The sequence below is a fragment of the Hyperolius riggenbachi genome, chromosome 8 (genome assembly GCF_040937935.1).
Source record: "Hyperolius riggenbachi isolate aHypRig1 chromosome 8, aHypRig1.pri, whole genome shotgun sequence".
Lineage (NCBI taxonomy): Eukaryota > Metazoa > Chordata > Amphibia > Anura > Hyperoliidae > Hyperolius > Hyperolius riggenbachi.
In genome coordinates this window covers 245,097,231-245,121,184 of record NC_090653.1, presented here as the reverse complement: position 1 = coordinate 245,121,184, position 23,954 = coordinate 245,097,231, and positions in this window count along the sequence as shown.

The window sequence follows — 23,954 nt, the reverse complement described above, 5'->3', positions numbered from 1 at the left end:
GAGGAATCATGCACACTGCAAGGGTCAGAGGAACAAGCACCTAATGGAGCAGGACGTTTTATTAAGTTAAGCTACACAGCTTTCCCTACTTTTGAGGAGGGGAAAGAAGTAATTGATGCATATTTAGAGACTTTTGAAATTATGTGTGAGGACCACCAAGTTCCAAAGGAGCAACAAGAAGACAAGGTGAAAAGCTTGGCACTGGTAACATTGATTTATTGCTGATGCACTTGCATTCAATTCTTGTCAAAAAAGTTCATCGTATGTAAAAACAAACGACCTTCAAGATAATACTTTTCGTGTGTAAGATGAAAGGGATGTGAGATGGGCAGTGGGTGCTGTCTGGTGCATGGCCTGACAACCGTTTCGCTTTGCTTCTTCCGAGGCTTGGATGTGCACATCCAAGAGTACAAGAGTGCAAGAGTGGACTTGGCAAGGCCAGAAAAAAACAGTTTTGAACTCCCACCTAGATTCAGGAGAAATAATTAAGCCAAAAAATACATAAAGGAGATATGTTCTAACTATTGGTCTGCTCGTGGTGTATGGATACTCTTATCGTCACAGCAGGGTGCAACTTTTGGGTGTGGTGCGATAGCGTATAAAAGGGGCCTTAATGACAAAAGTAATGTCTTTTGGTAACATCAAGATGACTATTTTTATCTTAATGTATTTAAAAATATGTAATATAAAAATCCTGAACAATTAAAAACAACCTTATTAGTGTGCCGCCCCCCTCTGACTGCTGTAAGGGCTCCTGATTAGGAAAGCAAATTTTGCAACTGCGATTTTGCTGTGAAACTGGCATATTTGCTCAAGGTGAGACTTTGGTGAACTTGCAGCCTATCTTTTCCATAAGGAGAAGTTGGCCAGAGGCGGGACAAGGTCCTCCAGCACCCAAGGCTGAGACACTTAAGTGCGCCCCTCCATCCCCGCCACCCCAGCCGTCACACACTGATTGCTATTAGACTAAGAGGTGCCACAGGGCCCACAACTTTCCTAACATCTTAATCTCTAGTTATCTGGCTTGCAGTCACTGCTATGTGTCAGGAACCGGCCTGCGGGACGCCTGCGTATACGGTTCCCGACTGCGGGTTTGACCAGATCAAGTGGGGAGCAGCCTTATTCGAGCTAAAACAAGGCTGCCTGGGACCCCTCAGAACACCTCTCACTGCCACCACTAGCTGTTTGCTAGACACTCCCACTCTGCTGTTGAGTCCTCAGCGCGCACTCCGCGTTTTCGTATTTGGGTCAGCTTTGCGCTTTAGGCCGAATACGGGAACGCCACGCACCCACACACACACACAGTTGCAATCTTACACTGTAGTGAAGCAAAAACCCACTAACAGTCGTTCCGAACGATACTGTTAGCCACTCTGCTGTCGCTACTCGCACTGGCGTTTTTCGTACGTTGGGTCAGCTGCGCACTTTAGGCCAACGTCTGACAAACGCCCCCACACACAATGCAATTACAATTTCATATGGTAGTGTTGCTCAAGCGTACAATTAGGCATGAAACTTATACACGGTTACACTTCAGTCTCTTCTAGGCTATGAGTGTTAGTTTAGTACAGCAGAAGTCAAGCTTATTAAATAACGATTTAATATTCCATAAAAAACGTGGAACAATGCAGAACAGATTATATACAAAAGATTACAAAAAAAACAAAATAAAAAGTTACAAAAGTAAAAGTTGCAAAAATACAAGTTACAAAAATACACACACGGAAATTTGCGTAAATATAAACGGGGGAAAAAAGAATGTTACCAGCTTAGAACGTTGTTTGATGGGAGAACGCCGTTTCGACCAGGAGTCGCGATCATCCCTAGCTAAAGCGCTACCTCCAAGAGAAGATTCTTTCTAGGTATCTGGCTCTTCTTTTTATACTCTGAAGTGTCCCCTAGGGCATTTAATGTCCAGCCCCCAGGAACTAATGCAATTTCCCCGTTTGTGACATCACCGAACGCTTGTCATAATCTTCCTGTGATATGCAAACGTCAAAGGGTTCCTGTTTTAGCTTCTTGAAGGTTGCAGAATTCAATAGGTAAGATTGTATCCTACCAGATATCAAAAGGCTTCCTCAACATTATTTCCTAGGTTAAAGTGTATTTTAGCACATACATGAAAAGACTTCCCTAGTCCACGTTACAGGTGACAACCCCAATGTTGACAGTATTTCCTAGCTGATCAAAGATAAGGATATAGTTTGCACCTCCACCAATAATTTAATTTCCTCACAAGGAAATCGTGTTTGACACACTGGAGGCTCTTCCTCAACAGAAGTGTAAATGTTTCAAGTGTCAATGACTTCCACACTTCACTTCTGCCATTGTCTGATTACCCCAGCTTATTCACTGAAGTCCCTTTAGATGCAAATGTAGTACAGCCAGATGACCATCACTTCAAAGCAGAATACACATGTGAGATATAGCAGACAGAAAAATGACAGAGATATGTTCCTGTACTCCCTAATATCATCAGCACCTCAATATATCACCACACTATGCATCCCCTTTTCTTATTTCTTTCTACTTCAAACACAATTAGGAATGACAGCTGAATGAATTGTGCGCCCCCTCCTACACTGCGCCCTGAGGCTGGAGCCTCTCCAGCCTATGCCTCGGCCCGGCCCTGAAGTTGGCTATTTCCCTTTTTACGTACAGCTGCACCCTTCACCCACATTTTAGTTTTGCATGAACAGATTTTTGCAAGCCCACAAGAAAAGCCATTTTTGTTTTCACATGCACGTCACACACTATTGTGAAGATTCGTGAGAATACAGTATGGTCCAGACAGTGGACCAATGGGAAGCCCTGGCGGGACCTTCAAAGATGCTTTGGCAGGGATCCAAGAGACAGTAATTACAGTGACAGATACACTGTAATTACAGTGTTGGGACCTTGTGGCAAGAGGCGACGGATGTCTAGCGTTGGTAGGTAAATTACTGGGAGGTGCGGGGGGCTTCGGTTATCTGCAGCGACCCGACTGGAAGCTCTGGGTGTCTCCTTATTAAGGGAGACCCCTAGATGCAGGGGCGAGGACGTGTGTTAGCTGGTTTAGATCTGCTCTTTGCAAGTCTGAGCTAATGCTCATGTCTGACGGTAAGCATCGCTTCCCTGCAACATGAAAACCGTAATAGGATAGGGTGTAAAGAACGTGCTGGGTGATATTGCCCAAGCAAGTTCTTTTTCACCCAGGGGGGGCATCAGGAAGGTGGGTTTTAAGGCTAGGCGTCCGGAAGGGGGGGGTCTTAGGTTAAGGCGTCAGGAAGGGGGATTTTAAGGTTAGGGGTCTGGAAGGGGGGTTTAAGGGTTAGGTGTCAGGAAGGGTAGTTTTAGGGTTAGGCATCAGGAAGGGGAGTCTAAGGCCCCGTTTACACTTAATCAGTTACTTTCAGTTACAACTTAAAGGACAACTAATTTTCAAAGTAATGCCCATGTTTTCCTATGGCACCTTTCACACTTAACACGTTCTAACTGAAATCTTTTTCACAATGCACTGCTATGGAGAAAAAGAAAATGCATGCTAACTGATTAAGTGTAAACGGGGCCTTAGGGTTAGGTATCAGAGGGGGAGGGTTCTGTGTGAGAGTAAAATTAGTTGCTGTAAAATACCAGTGTTTTACTATCGTAATTACCACTGTAAATATTTTTTACGTTTACACTTCACTACACTTTCAGCTTCACCCCACACCCTTTTAATAATGTTATTTAACCATATTTATTAGTCTAATATTATATATGATATTTATAAAATTATGGCTTTACCCTGCACCCTTTTAATACCGCTATTTTAACACATTTATTATTCTTATGGAGATAATGATGAAGAAACTTTGACATTTTGGCTTCACCCTGTGCCCCTTTTTCATGCCTTTATTTAATGTATGCCAATACTGTACCTGCAACTAGTGAGACCTATGCTTCCTGGGCAAGCTGTTGTGTGATCATTGCATGCAAATCCCTGCATATTCAGCACTGGGCATTTTGATCTAGCTTAAGGTGGCCACTAACGGTCCAATCTCTAGCAAAAAATCGTTCGAGCGATCAGAAATTCTGATCGGATTGGTTGTAAATAATCTCCATTGGTGGAAACAATCGATTATGAACGAGTGAAAAATATGTCGCCCGAATGAATTTTCGTCGAACGAAAATTTGGATTTTCTTGGTGGTCGTGATAGATAGGAAGCAATAATTGGTTAGTTGATGGTGTAGTGAACGATTTTTCGTCCGATCAGAATTTCTGATCGCTCGAACGATTTTTCGCTAGAAATTGGACCGTTAGTGGCCAGCTTTAGACACTGTCTGTGCTCGCTTGCTGAAGCATTGAAAGAAAAAAATAATCCCATAATTAACATACTGTACTACAGGATACTTTATGTGCTCGAGTATGACAGTGTTTGATATAGCACTGCTTGGCCCAGTCCTTTAGAGTTCACTATAAACTACTACTGTAATGTAAACTACAATCCTCCACGTACAAAGGAAATCGCCGCCGGGAGACTTGGGTGCAGGATACAGCCGATATACAGCTTATCCTGCTGCTGCACAAGTCCTGGCGGCGGTTATTACTTATTCCCCCTCCAGGTCGACGTGGACAGTAGGGAATGACATAATAGCTGGCAGCTGAATTACAGGGTTTCAAAAGGAACTTCAGCTCCGTCTTCTGATGGCACCAAAGTTACTTTAACTGAGCACCGCTATAGCCGTAACTCCTATTACAGTCTATGATGGAGCCGGCTGCACCCAAATCTCCTGCACTAGATTCCTTGTGTTCGCAATCCTCCTTTCACAACATTGAAGGTGGCAAAGGGTGCCTTACCTGGGACACCAAAACATGACATAAACGTTGGCAAAGGTGCCATCCACAGTCTACGACTGTAAATGCAAGCGCTATAAAAGCATAGAAAGTCTCTACAAATCCCTGAGGCTACATTCATACATACCGCACTACAAAATTAAGCCTATGCGATGTAATGTTCACAGTGAGACATTAACAATGCATTGTAAATGTTGCGGTATCATAATGCACTGCTGCAGTGTGTTGCCTCTAAATGCAGATGTTAACATATACAGGGAAGCATACTTGTCATTGCCTGTATGCTCCCCTGTATCAACTGTATGCGTCGGTACAGCAGTGTTAAGCTGCGTTGCGACTTTTTTGTTGCGTTGTAATTTTAATATTGTACTGCAATGCAACGTCCCACTGTGAGCCTAGCCTCAATAAAGAAGAAACAAATGTGAACTATACCAATACTGCTGCTACCTGCTATGTACTGTACCGCATAAGACCACAAGGTGGCAGCAAAGGATTACTTACAGCAATCTTGAGCTTAGGAGATGAAACTGGAGCTATAAAATGACATTTCGCAATCGAAACTCGCAACCTCAGCTCAACATGCAGTAGTGAAATTAAGACCTATGAGATTTAAAAATCTTGAAACACTAGAAAATCCAGTGTCTGATGATATTGGGGTTGATTCACAAATTCGTTAAAAAACAATGAAACGCTGCTATGCATGCTACGCTTGCTCCTTGCAGCGTAGCATGCCTTACTTAGTTAAGCGGGTTGCTTCCATAGCAACGCGCGCTCCTTTAAATCCCGGCTGCAGCTGTGAAGTATTGCGACCGTGGTACTTCACTAGCGCAGCCGCTACTGTTGATTAACATATTTACTACGTTAACACTTCTGCAACCTCCCAACGCCGATTGGCATCATGGCAGTCCTTGCAAGATTAGCAGGGAACGAGTGCTAGGGCGAGCGCGCATTCCCTCCAGGGGAAGCAGGAGGTGTCCATGAACAGCCTGCCAGCTACGATCGTAGCTGGCAGGCTGAGCATCATAGCTGACAAGCTGAGCAGAGGAAATAAAAGGTGTACAGCGATGCGGTCTAACGCAACGCTCTACAGAGAAACAGCCCTATCACTGCCCTGTCCCTCTGATCGGCTCACAATCTAATCCTTATCATAGGCATATGCCTATGATAGGATAGTGTAGTGTATGTGTCATAGTGTAGGGTCAATTTAGGGGGGAAAGGGGGGAGGGAGGGGAGATAGTAAAAAAAATTTTAAAAGTCTTTTTTTTTTTTTTTTTTTTTTTTAATAAAAAAAAAAAAATGACAGTCGCAGCAGGGATCAGAGACCACCAACAGAAAGCTCTGTTGGTGGTAGGAAAAGGGTGTAAAATTAATTTGGGTACTAAGTTGTATGGCCGTGCAATAAACTGTTGAAGTTGGGAAGTACTGAATTGTAATAAATCGCCTGGTCACTAGGGGGGTTTAAACCTGTGGGCCTCAAGAGGTTAATTATATAGTAACTATGTTAATTAACATAGTATCGGCCACGCTAGTGAAGCGGTATGCACCAGATGAGGAGCACCGGGCTGCGGGGAGGGACTGAGATGGCTGCTAGAGGCTGGAAGAAGCCCCATGTGAGTAAAAATAGATAAGAGTTCGCCATGGGGTCCTTTAAGAGTGAGATTTCTCCTTGAGAACTAAGCAATCCCTTCCATTCAACTCTACACGTTGCTAGGATTGATGTCACATTTTATGTCACGTTGTTTATCTGGTATAACTGAATTTAAATGCTCACCTGCTCCACACAGACCGAAGCAAACTCTGTGCAGGTGTGGAAAACAAGCAACGATTGTTCCTGATCTGTGCAGCTAATTAATCATGCAGGAAGGGGAATGTAACTGAGCTGTGCAACGCAGAGTACAGATTCCACAGCAAAAAAAAATAATTGCAGTTGGATTTATTATCAGTTTTTTTAAATTTATAGCCGGATAAAAAATGTATATGCATGGAATTTCCAATTAGTGTTGTATAACGTGTTAATTAGTGTATCAAAATGGAGCATGGGATGGAGATTGGAGAAAGGGGGGGGGGGTGCACCTCCTCACATATAATTATTCTTATAACCTACCTGCAGTATTGGAGGCGTGTCTTTTAACCACCAATCATGTGCATGCTTTCATGTTGTAATTTGCACTGAGAAGCTAGGTTATTAACTATCCACATGATATACATGTAAGAGAATGGAGTTAGAAAAGCTGATGTACTGCATATTCCTATATTTAAATATACCATCAATTTTACAAAAGAAACAAACTGGAATACTTCATAATTTTCAGATCAGATTTGAATATTTGGTTACAGCTTTGCTATTCTGTATGTTCAATTTTGTGTATTACATTTTATGTGCTTTATACTTCCTGAAGATTGCTTAAATAAAAAAAAAAAAAAAGGGGGGGGGGGGGGGAATTGTTACAAACGTAAAAAAGCTAAATTTAAAGAAGCGCAAACGTTTTAGGCTTACAGCATCTACAGAATGAAATGGCTTTTACTAACCAGAACGGATGGTCAATGAGATGAAAATGATTTTGTGTTGCTGCAGGATTATGCACATTTTTTGCACATTTATGCAGCTTAAAACATGGACCAATCAAATCCCACCAAGGTTTAAATGTACATAATTCTGCACCAACTAATTGACTATCCCTAGCAACCAGTCAAATAGTCTAATTAAATAGTAAACTGTAACCTGGTTTCTTTGTTGCCACACCCACTTCATTCTAATGTTAGTGGCTGCATATTGTACTTGTTAAGGGCCCTTTTTCATTTGTCATAGTGATGTGAATGTTGCTACCTCGCCGGATCGCATCACACTCACTGCCGTTTGCGTCACTTCCGCATCGGGGGAAGTGTATGGAGGGGACGGCAGGCGGATGCGGCAGTGCAATAATCTGCAGCATTTTGGATCGCTTTTGCACACTATACACGCAATGGAAACTGTTCCATCACCATGCATTGGTTTCAGGACACCCGCAATGCGATGCGGTTATGTAGCCGTGTCGCATCGCATGTAATGGAAATAAGCCCTTAGGGTTCTGCCTCTGACCTGAGTTCAAATCTCGACCCTGTTCAGTAAGCCTGCACCTATTCAGTAAGGAGTCCTTGGTCTAGACTCCCTAACACTGATACTGCCTACTGAAAGCACCATAGTGGCGTAGCGTTGGGCTCATGTGTCCCTAAGGTCTTGAATACGTGATTCAAATGAGGCTTAATTGCCTCAGCTGTGCGGCTGGGAGAAAAGGGGTTAGTTACCCATAAGTCCGTTGTCTTCTCTGCGTTCCAAACGTCTTGCACGCGTCCTATGGGACACATTGCAAGACTCACTGCAGCTCAAGCGCTTTGAGCCCGACAGGAGAAAAACGCAATATAAATGTTAAAAGGTTGTCTTGTCTATTAGGTAACAGTTGGGTGCAAAAATAGTTCATCACAGTTTCATTTCTGTGTTGTTAAAATGCTTCATTTATGGTAAAGCTATTAAAAATTACAGGATGGCCTACTGAGCACCGCTCTAGTGGCTGCAGCTCTCAAGTGCTTTGCCCGCAGGAGAAAAGCGCTATACTATTGTTAGAATTATTATATAGTCAGTGGAACAGTGCCACCAGCAGGTGGAACATGGCACTGCAAGTTCACTGCGCCCATCACATCATGTGACATCAGTTTTTGATCTTGTCCATGTGGGATACTGAGGGCTGTAATTCAGCAAATAACACCACGGTGTTTCACAAGGATTGCAACTTGCCATCTATGAGACAGGTTTGTTTTAAACGCCAATAATGTGGCTAACAATTTGTGAATATATGTGTGTGTGCTTATTATGTGCTTATTATGTCTTAAGCTAGTATATATGTACTTTAAAAAAAATGCTATTTTTGACATATTTTACTGAAATAAATAACTAATGTGAAAGTTGTCTTTGTATAATTACAGTTACAGTTGATACTCCTAGACAATATACTGTGCAAACCATTCTTGTGTTTTACACACCCTTGGATCTCAGTATAGCCTGGAAAGTTCAGTTATTGCTGCCAGCTAATTTCCAGTTTCAACTTTGCAATTCACTTCCGGTGAAACTGTACATCCCGATGAAGAGGTCAAAACTCACAAAATGCGTAGCGGTTGGTGCTGCAATAAAGTGTATAAAAAAATAAAAGTATATTCTGCCTATCTTGGGAGGTGAGTAGCTACTATTCATTACTTCACCCGGAGCACCTCCAGACTCTCCCTCCTATATAGGTATTGATTCATTTCCTTAAAGGGAACCTTAACTGAATGGGGGGTAAAGAGTTTCACTCTGGGGCTATTACCAGCCCCCTGCAGCAGTCCTGTGCCCTCGGAGCCGCTCTGGAATCCTCCGGACCCCTGCTGTCACTTAGTTTCATTTTTGACGACTCTCCAGTCGGCCGGCCGCCATGCGTACTATTGGACGCATTCCCTACTGCAATTAGCGCTGTTGAAGACCGCAACGCGTACAAAGATATGTGTTGCCAAATATCTACGCGTGCGGAATGCGGCAACGCGTATTTTTAGGATACTAGAAGTGACATGATGAGATAGACATGTGTATGTATAGTGCCTAGCACACAAATAAGTATGCTGTGTTCCTTTTTTTATTTCTCTGCCTGAAAGAGTTAAATATCAGGTATGTAAGTGGCTGACTCAGTCCTGACTCAGACAGGAAGTGACTACAGTGTGACCCTCACTGATAAGAAATGCCCCTTTTTATCTCTTTCTTGCTCTGAGAAGCCATTTTCTGTTAGGGAAGTGTTTTATAGTTGGAATTTCTTATCAGTTGGTTAGAGCTTTCAAATGTTACGTTCAATCAAAAAAAAAAAATGATTTTACTTCTCAAATTAAAGAGAAATATAAAAAAATTGTGGCTACCTTTAGGCCTTGTTCACATTGCGTTCCGATCGCGTTAGCGTTCGCATTGGACGTTTTTTGAAGCAACTCTTTTTTGCAATTCCCGGCGCTTGGGTGGGCGGTGCGTTTTTGTTAAAAGCGCTTTTCTAAGTGCTTTTCCAGAGCGGTTGTTTAATTCACTCCCTGACGCAAGCCAGGAAGTGAGCTCTTTGACCCGGAAAAGAATAAATACAATGTATTTAATCTAAAAACGCGAACGCAATCGCTGCACAAAGCGATTTTGTGAGCATTTTGCGTTTTTCCTATATCTTCCATTGTAGCAAAATTGTCCCGAAAATGGTCCATGCAGCGCTTTTGTCAGCGGCAAGCAAACGGAACCCCCCAATGAGAACTATCTCATTGGAAAGCATACTGTAAGCGCTTTTACGGCAATTTGTACAAATCGCCTGCGCTAAAAAAATTCCAAAAAACGCCTCTAGTGTGAACCAGCCCTCAGGCCAATGTTTTGGGAGGAAACCCATCAACTTATATTTAATTTTTGCAATGTGGGAAGAACCACAAAGCTCAGAGGAAACCCACAAAACACATGAGAACATACAAGCTCATTGCAGATAATGTTCAGATTTTAATAAGGTACTGCAAGGACATAGAGTGTTATCCACTTTTCCACCTGATTGTGGGTTGGTTTGATGGTGGTGACAGAGATGTCTCACCTGGGCTCAGAAATGGCCAGTAACAGCTCTGAACAAAACACAATAATATACAAGTTTGCTGACTGTTATGCATTTTACTCCGGACCTTCTCCTAGAGAGTGATGGGACGCAGCTGGTGGGACTTTGGGGCCAGTGAAGAAGCTGTGTGCAGGCAGCAAGCTCCTAATCCCAACCATCACAAGCCACCCCACCAGCGGCCTTCACGAAATTCTTTAGGAACGCACCATGTTGTCATCAAGTCCCGTCCAGAGCACGTTCCTCCTCAGAAACCTCCGCTCAGACCCAGCGAATGCCTGACCTGTAACAGAAAACCTGAGATGTTTGTACAATCCCAGATTCCAGCTCTGATTTGTGACACACCAAAATAAATACAACACATATTTGTAACTGAGAACGCAACGTTTGCGCAGGAACATTACTCTTGAGTACCCAGGGGTACGGAGTGTTGGCAGGAGGCTCTGTCTCCCTCTTCCTGGGCCCCCAGTGTTAATGCTGCGTCTGGCACTCACATTCTCTTTCCAACTCTTAAAACTTCTTTAATGTATTTCTGCGCAGGAGACGAACTAGTTGTGGTTATCTGGAATGACTTTTAGGCTACAATTTAGTTTTAAATGAGAACTTTTTGCTGTGGGGGGCACTGAGAACATCCTTTTTTTCTATTTTGATGCCCGTGTAGTAATTTTAACCTCTTAGTTTATTGCGCACGGCATTTTGAACCTAAAAGGAGAACTCCACAGAGATTTGTTGGAGTTGGAACTGAAAAGAGAACTTCTGTAATTCACACTTTTTAAAAGTTATCAGCAGAATACTCTCTCTCCAGCCATCTGTCTGACTCATTCCATTGGAAGGCGTCAGAAAGAACATCATCATCTATCTTTTTGATTAATACCTCCAAAAGTAACAGAGCCATTGTTGAAGCTACTAACAAATGCTGGATTAAACTCAGTGGCTAAGGACCACCTTGGCTGAGAATTTAGTGTGTGTATAAGAGCTAGGGCCATTCTTGGCCATTTTGGTATCCCAGGCAAGGCACATTTGCTTCTCTGAAAGTGGTTCTGAGATAAACTTTTACTCATCACACAGTTGTGTTCCTTTCATATAGTTTATAGGGCATTCCTCAAGCCTAATACCTTTTTTTGTTTTAATACTCTAATTTCCTATAAACTATAAACAAGCCTTGCCCAAAGCTTTCTTCAATGCCTTGGCACTCTAAGAGCCATGTAACAAGGGCTTATGAGAGCTCAGTCTGGGCAGGAGGAGGAGGTGTTACTAGCCAGAGATTTCAGAGGCAGAGGGGAGGAGGGAGCAGGAGAGGGGAGTGAAGTTTTCACAGGCTGAGGGCTGGAGATGCAGAGCAGCTTGCATGTGTAATGTGACAAGCAGATGATGACTGCTGTCATTGTATCACAGGAAGAAATACTCATATATTGTTGAAGCTGTTTGCAGCTAGATTATCTGTGCAACTTCTAAACTTTAGATAAGATATATTGACAAGTTAGTTTTCAGCTGTCAGGGTCATGCATAACCCCCCTTTCAGTGACGTACTCTCTACTGGGCAGGAAGTACGTCACTGGGATGACCGTCAGTCCGCACATGCACGCCGCGATGCATTTACACTTACTCTGTTGCACATAGTCTTCCATTACTCCAAGCACCGTGTTTTAAAGGACAAGCGAGTAGATTAAATAAAACTATCTTTACTTACCTGGGCTTCTTCCAGCCCCTAGAAGTCAGGTGTGTTCCTCGCCACAGCTTCGGTCTTCTCCCGTCTCCCACTGGCACCCTCTGAAGATTATCAACCCCCAATGGGTCTGCAACGAGACTGTCTCTACGTCCATCTGCCCATGTATGGCCACCTTTACTCTCCTATTTAAAGAGACACTGAAGCAAAAAAAAAATTATGATATGATTTGTATGTGTAGTACAGCTAAGAAATAAAACATTAGCAGCAGAGATAAGAGTCTAACATTTGTTTCCAGTACAGGTAGCGTTAAGAAACTCCAGTTGTTATCTATGCAAATAGCCATTGAGTTCTATGACTTTTAAAGTCACAGAGAGCTCTGACTTCTGATTAGGTTATCTCAGCTGTATTGTGTTTTTCTTTTGCAGAGAATAGTTCAGGACAGGTCAATAGTTCACTGCCTGTTCTATAAAAACATTTAAGCTGGCCATACACTGGCCCGATTTTCGCCCCCGTTTCGACAGCAGATTCGATCACTGGAATCGAATCTGCTGCCAATTGTTCACGCTACACGCCGAATTTCAATCCATTTCGTCCGATCCCATCGATCGCGCCGTGCATAAAATAACCGTCGATCGCCCGCGGGTAAAGAGTGCATCGCTAGCGGCGTTCGAGTGCCCGACGACCGATGCAATAGAGCCCGCATACATTACCTGCTCCGCCGGCGCGACTCCAGTCTCCCGGTCACCGCTGCTCTGTCTGCGCTCTGGTCTCCAGGTCCGGCATGCCTCACTTCTTCTAGCCCGGCAGGAAGTTTAAACAGTAGAGCGCCCTCTACTGTTTAAACTTCCTGCCGGGCTAGAAGAAGTGAGGCATGCCGGACCTGGAGACCAGAGCGCAGACAGAGCAGCGGTGACCGGAGTCGCGCCGGCGGAGCAGGTAATGTATGCGGGCAGGCGGGGGCAGCAGCAGCACCACCACCACAACAGATTGTGAACGGTTTCAGGCTGAAATCGGTTCACAATCTGTTTGCTGTAAAGGTAGCCATACGATCCCTCTCTGATCAGATTCGATCAGAGAGGGATGTATCTGTTGGTCGAATCTGATGGCAAATCGACCAGTGTATGGCCACCTTTAGAATGCTGAGTAATGTGTAAACTGCAAATATTAGAGAATGAGGCAATGTTATAAAAAAAAAGCTGTATAACTGAAAATAAAAATATGAGAATATTTTTTTGCTACCAATGTTCTAGTAATGACCCCTACTACACAACCAATTCATGATATCCTCATTTTTTTCCGCTTCAGTGTCTCTTTAAACTGATTGCAGGAGTTTTATTCACATTGGGCATTTCCATTGTTTTTTCCTCCAGTTAATAGCTGGCATTACCTGGGATGTCCGTGGATTATCCGTGACGTTGACAGTGATTGAAGCTTCGTCTAGACTAGCTTGTTACACCCTGGAGGTTTTTACAAGAGTTACTTTGGGTAACAAGACACTTTATGCAAACAAGTTTAAAGAAATGCCAGTGATTCCCATTATGAGCCGGAACCAAGTGCTCTAAAAATATGAACGGTGAGATTAGAGTCGGAATACAGCACATTCTAAAGATGTCACGTGTAAAAACATTATTGGGCAATGAAACTCGCTTTCCCATTATACAAAAAGATATAGCATGAATAATTGAATACGTGTATGTTTCGAGATACAGATATAAGGACCTAATTTAAAGGTTTAGGCTCAATCATTTTAAACTTCCTAAATGATCATAATTAGGCAGCCTGGCAGTAGGAATAAGGTAGCTTATTATTAATTCATAAAGTACCACCATGTAGCGTGGCAATGTACAAATAAATATTCAGTATCAAGTAACAAGGGCAAACGAGAAATGCAGATAACTCCAGATTCCTTCTAATGCTGGCTACACACTATGAGATTTTCTGGCCCATTTACTGTCAGATCAATTATTTCCAACATGTCCGATTTGCTTTCCGATCGATTTCCGTGCACTTTAATCGGACACTGATCGGAAAATGCTCGGAAATCGATTGGAAAGCAAATTGGACATGTTGGAAATTATCGAACTGACAGTAAATCGGCCCGAAAATCTCATAGTGTGTACCCAGCATTATGCTAGGTACACACTATGAGATTTGATGGTAGATTTACTGTCAGATCGATTATTTCCAACATGTCCAATCTGATTTCCCATCGATTTCCGAGTACTTTGTGATCGATTTCCGTTCAGTTTCCATCCACTTCAATAGGAAATCGCTCGGAAATCAATCTGAAATCAGATCGGACATGTTGAAAATAATTGATGTGACATTAAATCTGCCAGAAAATCTCATAGTGTGTACCTAGCAGTGGCATAGCAATGGGGACGCAGAGGTTGCAACCACAGCAGGGCCCTTGGGCCAGAGGGGGCCCGAGGGACCCTCCCTCAATCGGCAGTATTAGCTTTTTATTAGTTCTGTGCTGGTAATAATCACTTCTATAGATGCTTTAAATAGTAGTAATCATTAAAGAGTCCCTAAATTATAAATTACAGTTTGCTTTAAACCGAATAAGTTGCCAAGATATATAAACTCACACATGATAAAGTGTGATTTTCTCACCCCAAGGGTCCGTATTCCACATATGGTCTTAAAATTCCCACCCCCAGTGTGAAATTAGGCCCTGGGCCTTTTTTTTTCTTTCCAAAGCATAGGTGCAAAGGATGCTGGGGGATTGATGTCATAACTCCACCCCTCATGTCCATGTGATCTAATCTTGACAGACAGAAAGACATCTGAAATAAGAATCTGTTTGCAGTAAAGGCAGCCATACGATCCCTCTCTGATCAGAGAGGGATCAATCTGTTGGTCGGATCTGATGGCAAATCGACCAGTGTATGGCTACCTTAAATCAAAAGCTCATTTTCATTGTCTTCTCAATAACTATTTGACATTGGCGAGATTCCAGATCTCCAAACATTGGAAGGATGTGCTGTTGGAGCAGAGTGTTCTGTACATGCAGATAGGCACCCAGTATAACAAGTTAGAACTCTTTACTGTAGAAAAACTTGCAGAAATATATCATACACCACCATTAGGAAATGCAGCTTACTTAGAATAGAGAGGAACATAGAGAGAATACAGGAAATAACAATCCAATAAAGATCATCATCACATTTTACACACAGAGACATCTTGTGGTTGTTTTACTATACTGCAGTTTAAGGTAATAATGTTGCTAAATCTCTAACATGTGCCACCTCCATCCATTACTGAAGTCCAAAGTAGAGTGCATTTATATCTATAAGATAGAACTGATTATGGCAAGGCTACAGGACAGTTTGGAAGATGTAAATATAATTTGGTGGAGTCTACTCTGGGAAGCTCGGGTTAGACCATTAGGTCTCTGATTTATGTTTCCACATACAGATGTAAAGAGTAACATACTTATGGTTTCATGTCTATGGGCTTGATTCACTAAGATAAATAGCATGCTTTATCAGAATTAACATGCCTTATCAGAGTTAACACGACTTATCAGAATTAACACGCCTTTTCAAAATTAACACGCCTTATCAGAGTAGCATAGCGAGCGCTACGAACATATACCTGCCCTGAGCCCCTACGGGTCCAGTCACTTTAAAGGACATTATCCCCGCACTTTGATTGGCTCAATAGGCTACCTGTCAAGTTTCCTGTCAAGTGACAGGCAGCCTATTGGGCCAATCAAAGTGCGATATAATGTCCTTTAAAGAGACTCTGTAACAAAAATGTCATCCTTTTTTCTACTATCCTACAAGTTCCTAAACCTATTCTAATGTGCTCTGGCTTACTGAAGCACTTTCTACTATCACCATCTCTGTAATAAATTAACTTATCTCTCTCCTGTCGGATTTGTCGCCCTGTGTCTGGAAGGCTGCCAACTCTTCAGTGTTGTTGATCTGTTATGCACGCCCCCCTCTAGGCCCCCTCTATGCACTCTCCCGTGTGGGTTATTTAGATTAGGTAGCCTCTCTGCTCTCTTGTCAGTGAGAGAAGAGAGCTGCCTGCCTTTTACAAGCTGGATAAATTGTACTCTGAGCTGGCTGGGCTGTCACATACTGAGGAATTACAGACACAGAGCTGTCTGCAGGAAGAAACAATCAGCCTGTCACTCTTCAGTGAATGATAGCTGCAGGGGGAGGAAGGTAAACACACAAATGATCTCTTGAGATTCAAAAGGAAGGCTGTATACAGCCTGCATGTGTATGGATGAATTTTCTACGTCTGGACATACTGTACATCAACCTACTTCCTGTTTTGGTGGCCATTTTGATTGTTTATAAACAAACTGTTTAAAAACTGTTTGTTTTTGACTACTTTTAGTGCGGCGGGGAGCGGCGAAATTGTGACAGAGGGAAATAGGAGATGTCCCCTAACGCACTATGTTTACTTTTGTGCGATTTTAACAATACAGATTCTCTTTAAAGTGATTGCACCAGCAGGGGCTTAGGGCAGGACAAGTGGAGTTCTCGCCATTGCCAATTAGCAAGCATAAGTTTGTAGCGCTTGCTATGCTACTCTGATAAGGTGTGTTAACTCTCACAAGGCATGTTAACTCTCATAAGGCATGTTAACTCTGATAAGGCACGCTAATTGTCTTAGTGAATCAACCCCTCCGAGTGGACAAAATACAACTTTTGTCTTTGTTTCTTTATCTTCATTTTTCTTTCTCCTGTTTTCTCCATTGATTGAGGTTGCCTTTTAACAATGCAGATTCCAAATGGTAAGGGTTCTACAGGTTTATGAGGACTTCAGACATTTGGCAATTTGGCAACTGTAAGACTGTATTTGTGTAGTAATGTTTCACCCTGTTAATGGATAAGTAGCAGAGCCAGCTGTGCAGGACAAGAGATGGCCCGAAAGGTTCTCTGGGCGGGTAGTTCATGCGAAATTCAGCTGTTTGCGTCTGCAGCGGGATGCAAACTTATAGTGCATTCAACCCGCCCCCTATACCTCATCATTGGCCTAATCTTTGACTCTCTACATCACAGTCAGCAGACACATGGCAGCCAATCAGGCTGCACTCACCCACGGACCCCCGCTCCCCCCCTATAAAAACGCAGCAGCGCCGGCCATGTTCTCAGTCTGGTGCTGCTGCTGTAGTGAGTGGAAGGGAAAGACATTGCTGCAGAGACAAGGACAGTTAGCTAAGCGGTAAGCGCTTCTGTGTATTGCTGATTGCTGAAAGCACCCCAAATCATAAGCCCTTTTGAGGGCTCATATTGTTCTATTTTTTGTTTGTGTGTGTGTGTGTGAGACACTGGTCACACTGCATACAGGCTGGCCACAGTCATTGCTGGGCTGTGTAGTTCTACTATACACTTCTATCTATATTGCAAGCAAGCCAGCACACTGTCTATCATAAGCTGTGCTTAGCTTGCTACTGTATCTGTAATTGATAACTGTCTTAGTTACACACTGCATATAGGCCACTGGCATTGCTGGGCTGTGTAGTTCTACTATACGCTTCTATCTATATTGCAAGCAAGCCAGCACACTGTCTATCAAAAGCTTTGCTTAGCTTCCAACTTTATCTGTAATTGATATCTGTCTGTGTGGGTTACACTTACAGGCCACAGTGTGTTGCTGGGCTTTGTAGTTCTACTATACTCTTCTATCTATATTGCAAGCAAGCCAGCACACTGTCTATCATAAGCTGTGCTTAGCTTGCTACTGTATCTGTTATTGATATCTGTCTGTCTGGGTTACACACACTGCATACAGTCCACAGTCAGTTGCTGGACTTTGTAATTCTACTATACTCTTCTGTCTATTGCATGCAAGCCAGCACACTGTCTATCATAAGTTGTGCTTAGCTTGCTACTGTATCTATTGATATCTGTTTGTGTGGGATACACACTGCATACAGGCCACAGTCAGTTGCTGGGCTTTGTAGTTCTACTATACTCTTCTAACTATTGCAAGCAAGCCAGCATACTATCATAAGCTGTGCTTAGCTTACTACTGTATCTGTTATTGATATCTGTTGGTGTGGGTTACACTTACACTGCATACAGCCCACATGGTCATTGCTGGGCTGTGTAATTCTACTATAGTAGTTCTACTATACCCTTCGTGATAGTTACCTTGCCGCAGTGAAGAGGCTTGCATATCACAATGAAGTAATGACCTATATGAGTGTGTTAAGGGCACACCCGAGATAATAAGGTTGTTGTTGCTGCATTCTGAACAGACCAAATTTGATCAGCTGGACAGTCACTGTTGTTCTGTCATTGAGCTACCTCAGCCCGACCATATGGGCCGGAAAAACGACATCGCCTGCACTCTCGCCAACGTGCGCACAAGCACGGCCATCACTACACCCACAGCTGTTTGTGGTGCGTTAAACAGTGAGTTTGGTCTGCCAGTGTGAAGCAGTACAATACTTACACTACCTGATTGATGTACACACACGCAAGATGTTTTAAAGCACTTTATGCCTCCAATTCAGGAATGTAATGTGATTTCTGCCCTTTAGGAATTATAACCCTGCTCTGCATCAAATACATAATTTTCAGAGGGACTTTTGGCGTGTATCCCACTCCGCCATGCCCCCTTCCAGGTGTTAGACCCCTTGAAACAACTTTTCCATGACTTTTGTGGCCAGAAATAGTCCCTGTATTTTTTAAAATCACCTGCCCATTGAAGTCTATGGCAGTTTGCCCCGGTTCGTGCAAACTCAAACTTTTGTGAAAGTTTGCGTTTGTGGTTCGCGAACCCAAAATCTGATGTTCGGGCCATCTCTATGCATGACGTCATTGCTGTTTGATATATACTGTATTAGTTAATTTAAAAAACAAAAACTAACAAAACGTTAGAAAAAATAATACATTGCCGCATAGCACACTTTATAATATAGATGGGACTGTGGGTGACACAGTGACACCAAGATACAATTGAGGAAATGCCATGGCCATTCAGGCTTACATTCAGGGAATGAGGGACTTTTGTCCTCCTCTGGAATTACATCCTTGCATTCACGTATACAAGATTTCGCACATGCTTCATTCCTCCTCTGGAATGCCCTCCCACAACACATCTGTCACTCTCCAACCTTTGTTACCTTTAAATGCTCTCTCAAAACTCACTTTTTCCAACATGCATATGCTCTACTTTAGGCCACCTCCCCTTTGTCCTTTGTCGTAAGGCCAAGTTGTACTCCTACTATCCTAAAACACACTGCCTCTGTATGTTTATTTATACTTCCCCACCTAACAGAGGTGCTAGGCTCCATCCCTTATTGCCTGATGAAGCGGGGCCACAACTGCAAAACCCGTTGCTTTGAGCCTTTGGAGTGTATATACAGTATATAAATTTGCTTGTTGATATACTATCAACCTGTTTTAGTGTCTGGAGGAGGTAAGTCTACCACTGCCCCCCCCCCCCCCCCCTTTTTAAGTTTTAGCTACTTTTATCCGTTTGGTGCCTCTGTTCATTTCCACATCTACCGTATATGTTTATTGTATACTTCCCCACCTGTTTCCCCCTATTCCATTAGAGTGTAAGTTTGCGAGGGCAGGGCTCTCTCACCCTTTTGTGTCTTCAAATTCATTATACATTTTATTCATCATGGTACTTTTGTCACTGTCATTACCAATTCTGTATTTTGCATCAATTCTGTATTTTGTACATTAGTGTACACCATTTGTCTGTATTATTATGTGCCCCGTGTTCATTTCTTACTTTGTACAGTGCCACTGAATATGTCGGCACTTTATAAATCAATAATAATGATAAAAATATACAAAAGATATTGGTAAACTATATATAAGATAAAAATCGTGTGACCTTTATTGTATAGGCTTGTAACTGAGATAAAATGTCTTACTTCGCGTTATATGCTTGTGTGACTGTGAATGGGGAAGTTTTTTGTTTGCGTGTACAGATTCAAAAGTTGGTGAGTGTCACATAGATTTATGGAGAAAGTTCCAGAGGAGAGGAAAAACACTTGAGAAATCCTGTGTGCAGAAGTGGAAAGTAGTGATTAGGGTGGATGAGAAGAGAAGCAGTTGGCTGGGAAACATGGTCACACGGCTGCCAAGCAGACATACTATCCATGTGCAGTACAGTATGTCCGAGTCAGAGGACGCCGATGTTGCCGGCTCACTGGACTACAAGGATTTTCACAGCTAAACGGAGTGGGACGCTGGCACACGGGAGAAGTGGTAAAAATATGCACACCTGGGCCCATGTGCAATAAACTTTTTCACCTGAGTAATCTCCTAGAAGATAATTTTCATCTTCTCTAAAAAATAACTTGTCAGCTTTTTACCATAAAAAACGTACCCAAAAGTTGATGAAAAACTACTATCAAATTTATTTTGAGTGTTTTCTTGCTTGCCAGTGGTTTACAAGGCATTTTATGGCATGATGGGAAAATATCACACAGGAGAAAACTTTGGCGAAAAAATTAATTGCATATTATTATTATTATTATTATTATTTTTTATTTATGTAGCGCCAACATCTTCCGTAGCGCTGTACATAGTACAAACAAATAATGGGGAACAAATATACATAAGAAATACAAGACACTGTACAGTCATGCCATTGAATAGAATTAAAAATACAAATACATACATAGTTGATGTGTAGTTGGTACATGTACGTATGTTAAAATTACACTAGGAGGAGGTCCCTGCCCTTGCGAGCTTACAATCTAGAGGGTAGTGGGGAGGAAACAAAAGGGAAGGAAACACAAGGATTAGTGGGTGAGCCAGTGTGCCTTCAGTGCTGCCTATAGCAAATAATAGGCTTGTCTGAACAGGTGTGTTTTCAGAGTACGTTTTAAGGGTTTCCAGACTTGTGGCATGACGAACCGGCTGAGGGAGAGAGTTCCAAAGGAAAGGGATAGCCCGTGAGAAGTCTTGGATGCGAGAGTGAGAGGAGGTGACTAGGCTGGAGGACAAAACGGTCTACTGTGAGGAACGGAGGGTCCGGGCGGGGAGGTATCTGGAGATTAAAGAGGAAATGTATGGAGGCGATAGCTTGTGTAGAGCTTTGTATGCAAGTGTGAGAAGTTTAAACTGGATCCTTTGGGCAACTGGTAACAAATAGAGGGATTGGCAGAGAGGAGCTGCCTCAGAGGATCGAGAAGAGAGGTGGATGAGACAAGCCACAGAGTTTAGTAGGGATTGGAGAGGTGCCAGTCTGCTTTTTGGTGGACCACAGAGTAGGGTGTTGCAGTAGTCAAGACGGGAGATGATTAGGGCATGCACAAGCATTTTAGTTGCTTCTTGTGAAAGGAAGGGACGGATTCTGGAAATGTTTTTGAGGTGGAAGTAGCAGGAGGGCATTAAAGTGTTAATACAAGTAAGTGCCATGCAGTAACCCTTGGGCACCAAAGCCCTGTCATGTTGGGCCTTCCAGAAACCATTCAGTCTCGGGCCATCCAGACATCTTAGAGCTCTTGCAGTCTCACAAGCTTAGCCATCAACTACTTCAGCTTTTGTATGCAGATGTGCAATGTAGGGAGCAAATTGCTCAATTAGCACGACTAGCATTATGTAGGTATCTAGATAACGCAACCATTATAACGTGTGCTATACAGTAGTGTGATGTGCATTACCCTAGCAATGCTCATATAAACTAGCTAAAGTGGGTCATGCTAATTGCACAATTACCTTGTCAACATCTGTGTAAGCGGAAGGCAATGTTACTGCACTTTTGTGAATATTATACTGTATATTATTGGATGAGATATGAAAAGTTTATTTGGTGAGTTTCCACTAGATGGAGACAAAGTACTCTGAGGCTTGAGACTTTCCACGGTCATTCAAAACTGCCACGAGCAGCGGCAGCTACTTGACGATCTGTGAAATCCAAACAGAACATTCTGTCAGTCCCCAGTGGACTTTTTTTTGTCGCAAAATGCTGACGGCATGCTGAAATGAGATAATTCGTACCTGATTTTAAAATGATGTTTTCTCTTAACAGATTTCTGGCAAAAGACAATATATAGTTCACACTATGGGCTACATTCTCTACACTGTGGTAAGCAGAATAATGTGCGCAATGCATTGCATGTAATATATTGCATTCTGCTTTACTCATCATGCAGTAACACTTTACGCACTTTATTCTGCTTACTGCAGTTTAGTAAATACACCCCAATGAGTGTTGCACTGCATCGCCGAATGTATATATAACTGTATGATCATATCCACATTGCTGCATTGTAATGGACCACATTATCCTAATACACTTTCTACAGTGCGTTTCTGCATAATGTGTGCAAAACTACTTACATTTTATAGCATGTGGAATTTACGTGCGCTTTTTTTTAGTATTTTTGATTATTTGGTCCACTGTACAGTACAGTGGGCGGGATTGCAGGAAGTGACGAGCGATGAGGCCCCCCCACTTCCGCCACCTGAGGAACCTGCCTCACCCTGCCTCATGGGCGGCCGGGGCTGGGACCAGTACTTCCTGGGTCGCGGCTGAGCTTCCGATCGGAGGAAGCTTATGGAGGCAGTGAGTGAGGAGACAGAGGTGGGGAAGCCCTGCAATAGAGGAGGTGGGGGAGGAGAAGCTGATTGACAAATACGAGGTAAATAGCAGGCTAGCGACAAGCAGATTGCCGCTAGCCTGGTGCTAATTTGCAGAGGGGGGCAGAGGCGGGGAAGCCCTGCAATAGAGGAGTCAAGGGAGGAGAAGCTGATTGACAAATACGAGGTAAATAGCAGCAGATTGCCGCTAGCCTGGTGCTAATTTGGCCTGCCCCCAGTACAAGTCATCCCCTCTGCCCATAGACAGATGCGCACCAAGGATGATACATCTGTGTCTCCAGACGCCACTAGATGGCATAATAGATATGAGACACAGCAATTGCCACACAGGAAGAATCCCCGATCATTGCACCGCTGACACGCTCCACTCCACAAGCCTGGGGACACAGATAGTCTTGAGCAGCGCACTCTGCACACCATGTTGCGGGTATGAGGCATGGACACAGCAGGGAGCCTGCTGGTAAGAGCAGGATCACTAGTGAACAATCCTTACACTCCTCTGCCAGTAACAAAACCTGATCCACCATCTGTTCTGCTCCACTGACTTGCATATAAGCCGAGGGGTAACTTTTCAGCACATTTTTTTATGCTGAAAAATTAGGCTTATACGCGAGTTTATAAGGTACACAGTGCTCCAAAACTGAACACCTAAAGTCGCAGTCCTCCCTTTTAATGTTCCCTGCTGTGTAATGGCCCCCTTCCCTCCTCTATACATTTCTCTGGTGTCTACTGGCCACCCTTCCTCCCCTAAACAATTCCCTGAGATCTAGTGCATCTTCCCTCCCCTATACAGTTCCCTAGTGTTTAGTAGTCCCCCTCCCTCCCCTCAGGATTTGTAGTTCCAGCACCCAAGCCCCACTGTCACTAACCACCTCCCCACCCTATTCTGTCCAACACTCTGACTAGCAATCACTGGTTTGAATGTTCTCCCCTCCTTTTTGCAGCTTTGCATCCAATTCAACAAAGAAGTAGTGCATTCTCTGTCCACTTGTGCTCCCTGTAATTTCAGATGTGCACAGCAGAAGCTCATGTATGAACAGTACTTGTCATGTTCACATACCCACAACACTCCCAGCCTCAGCTGCTATGCACATTCAGGCAGGAGCAGGAAATTACAGGGAGCGTGAGTAAACAGAGTATGCACTTTTTCTTTGTCCTCTGTGTGACTGGCTGCAGTCGGAGCCACAAACAGGGGACAGGGCAGCACAATGGAGAGAAGCCCATCCAAAAGAGAGAACAGGTAAGCAGAAAGATCCCAAACTAAACAAGGTGGTATAGATGTAATGTCAGTTGAGGTGTCCTTT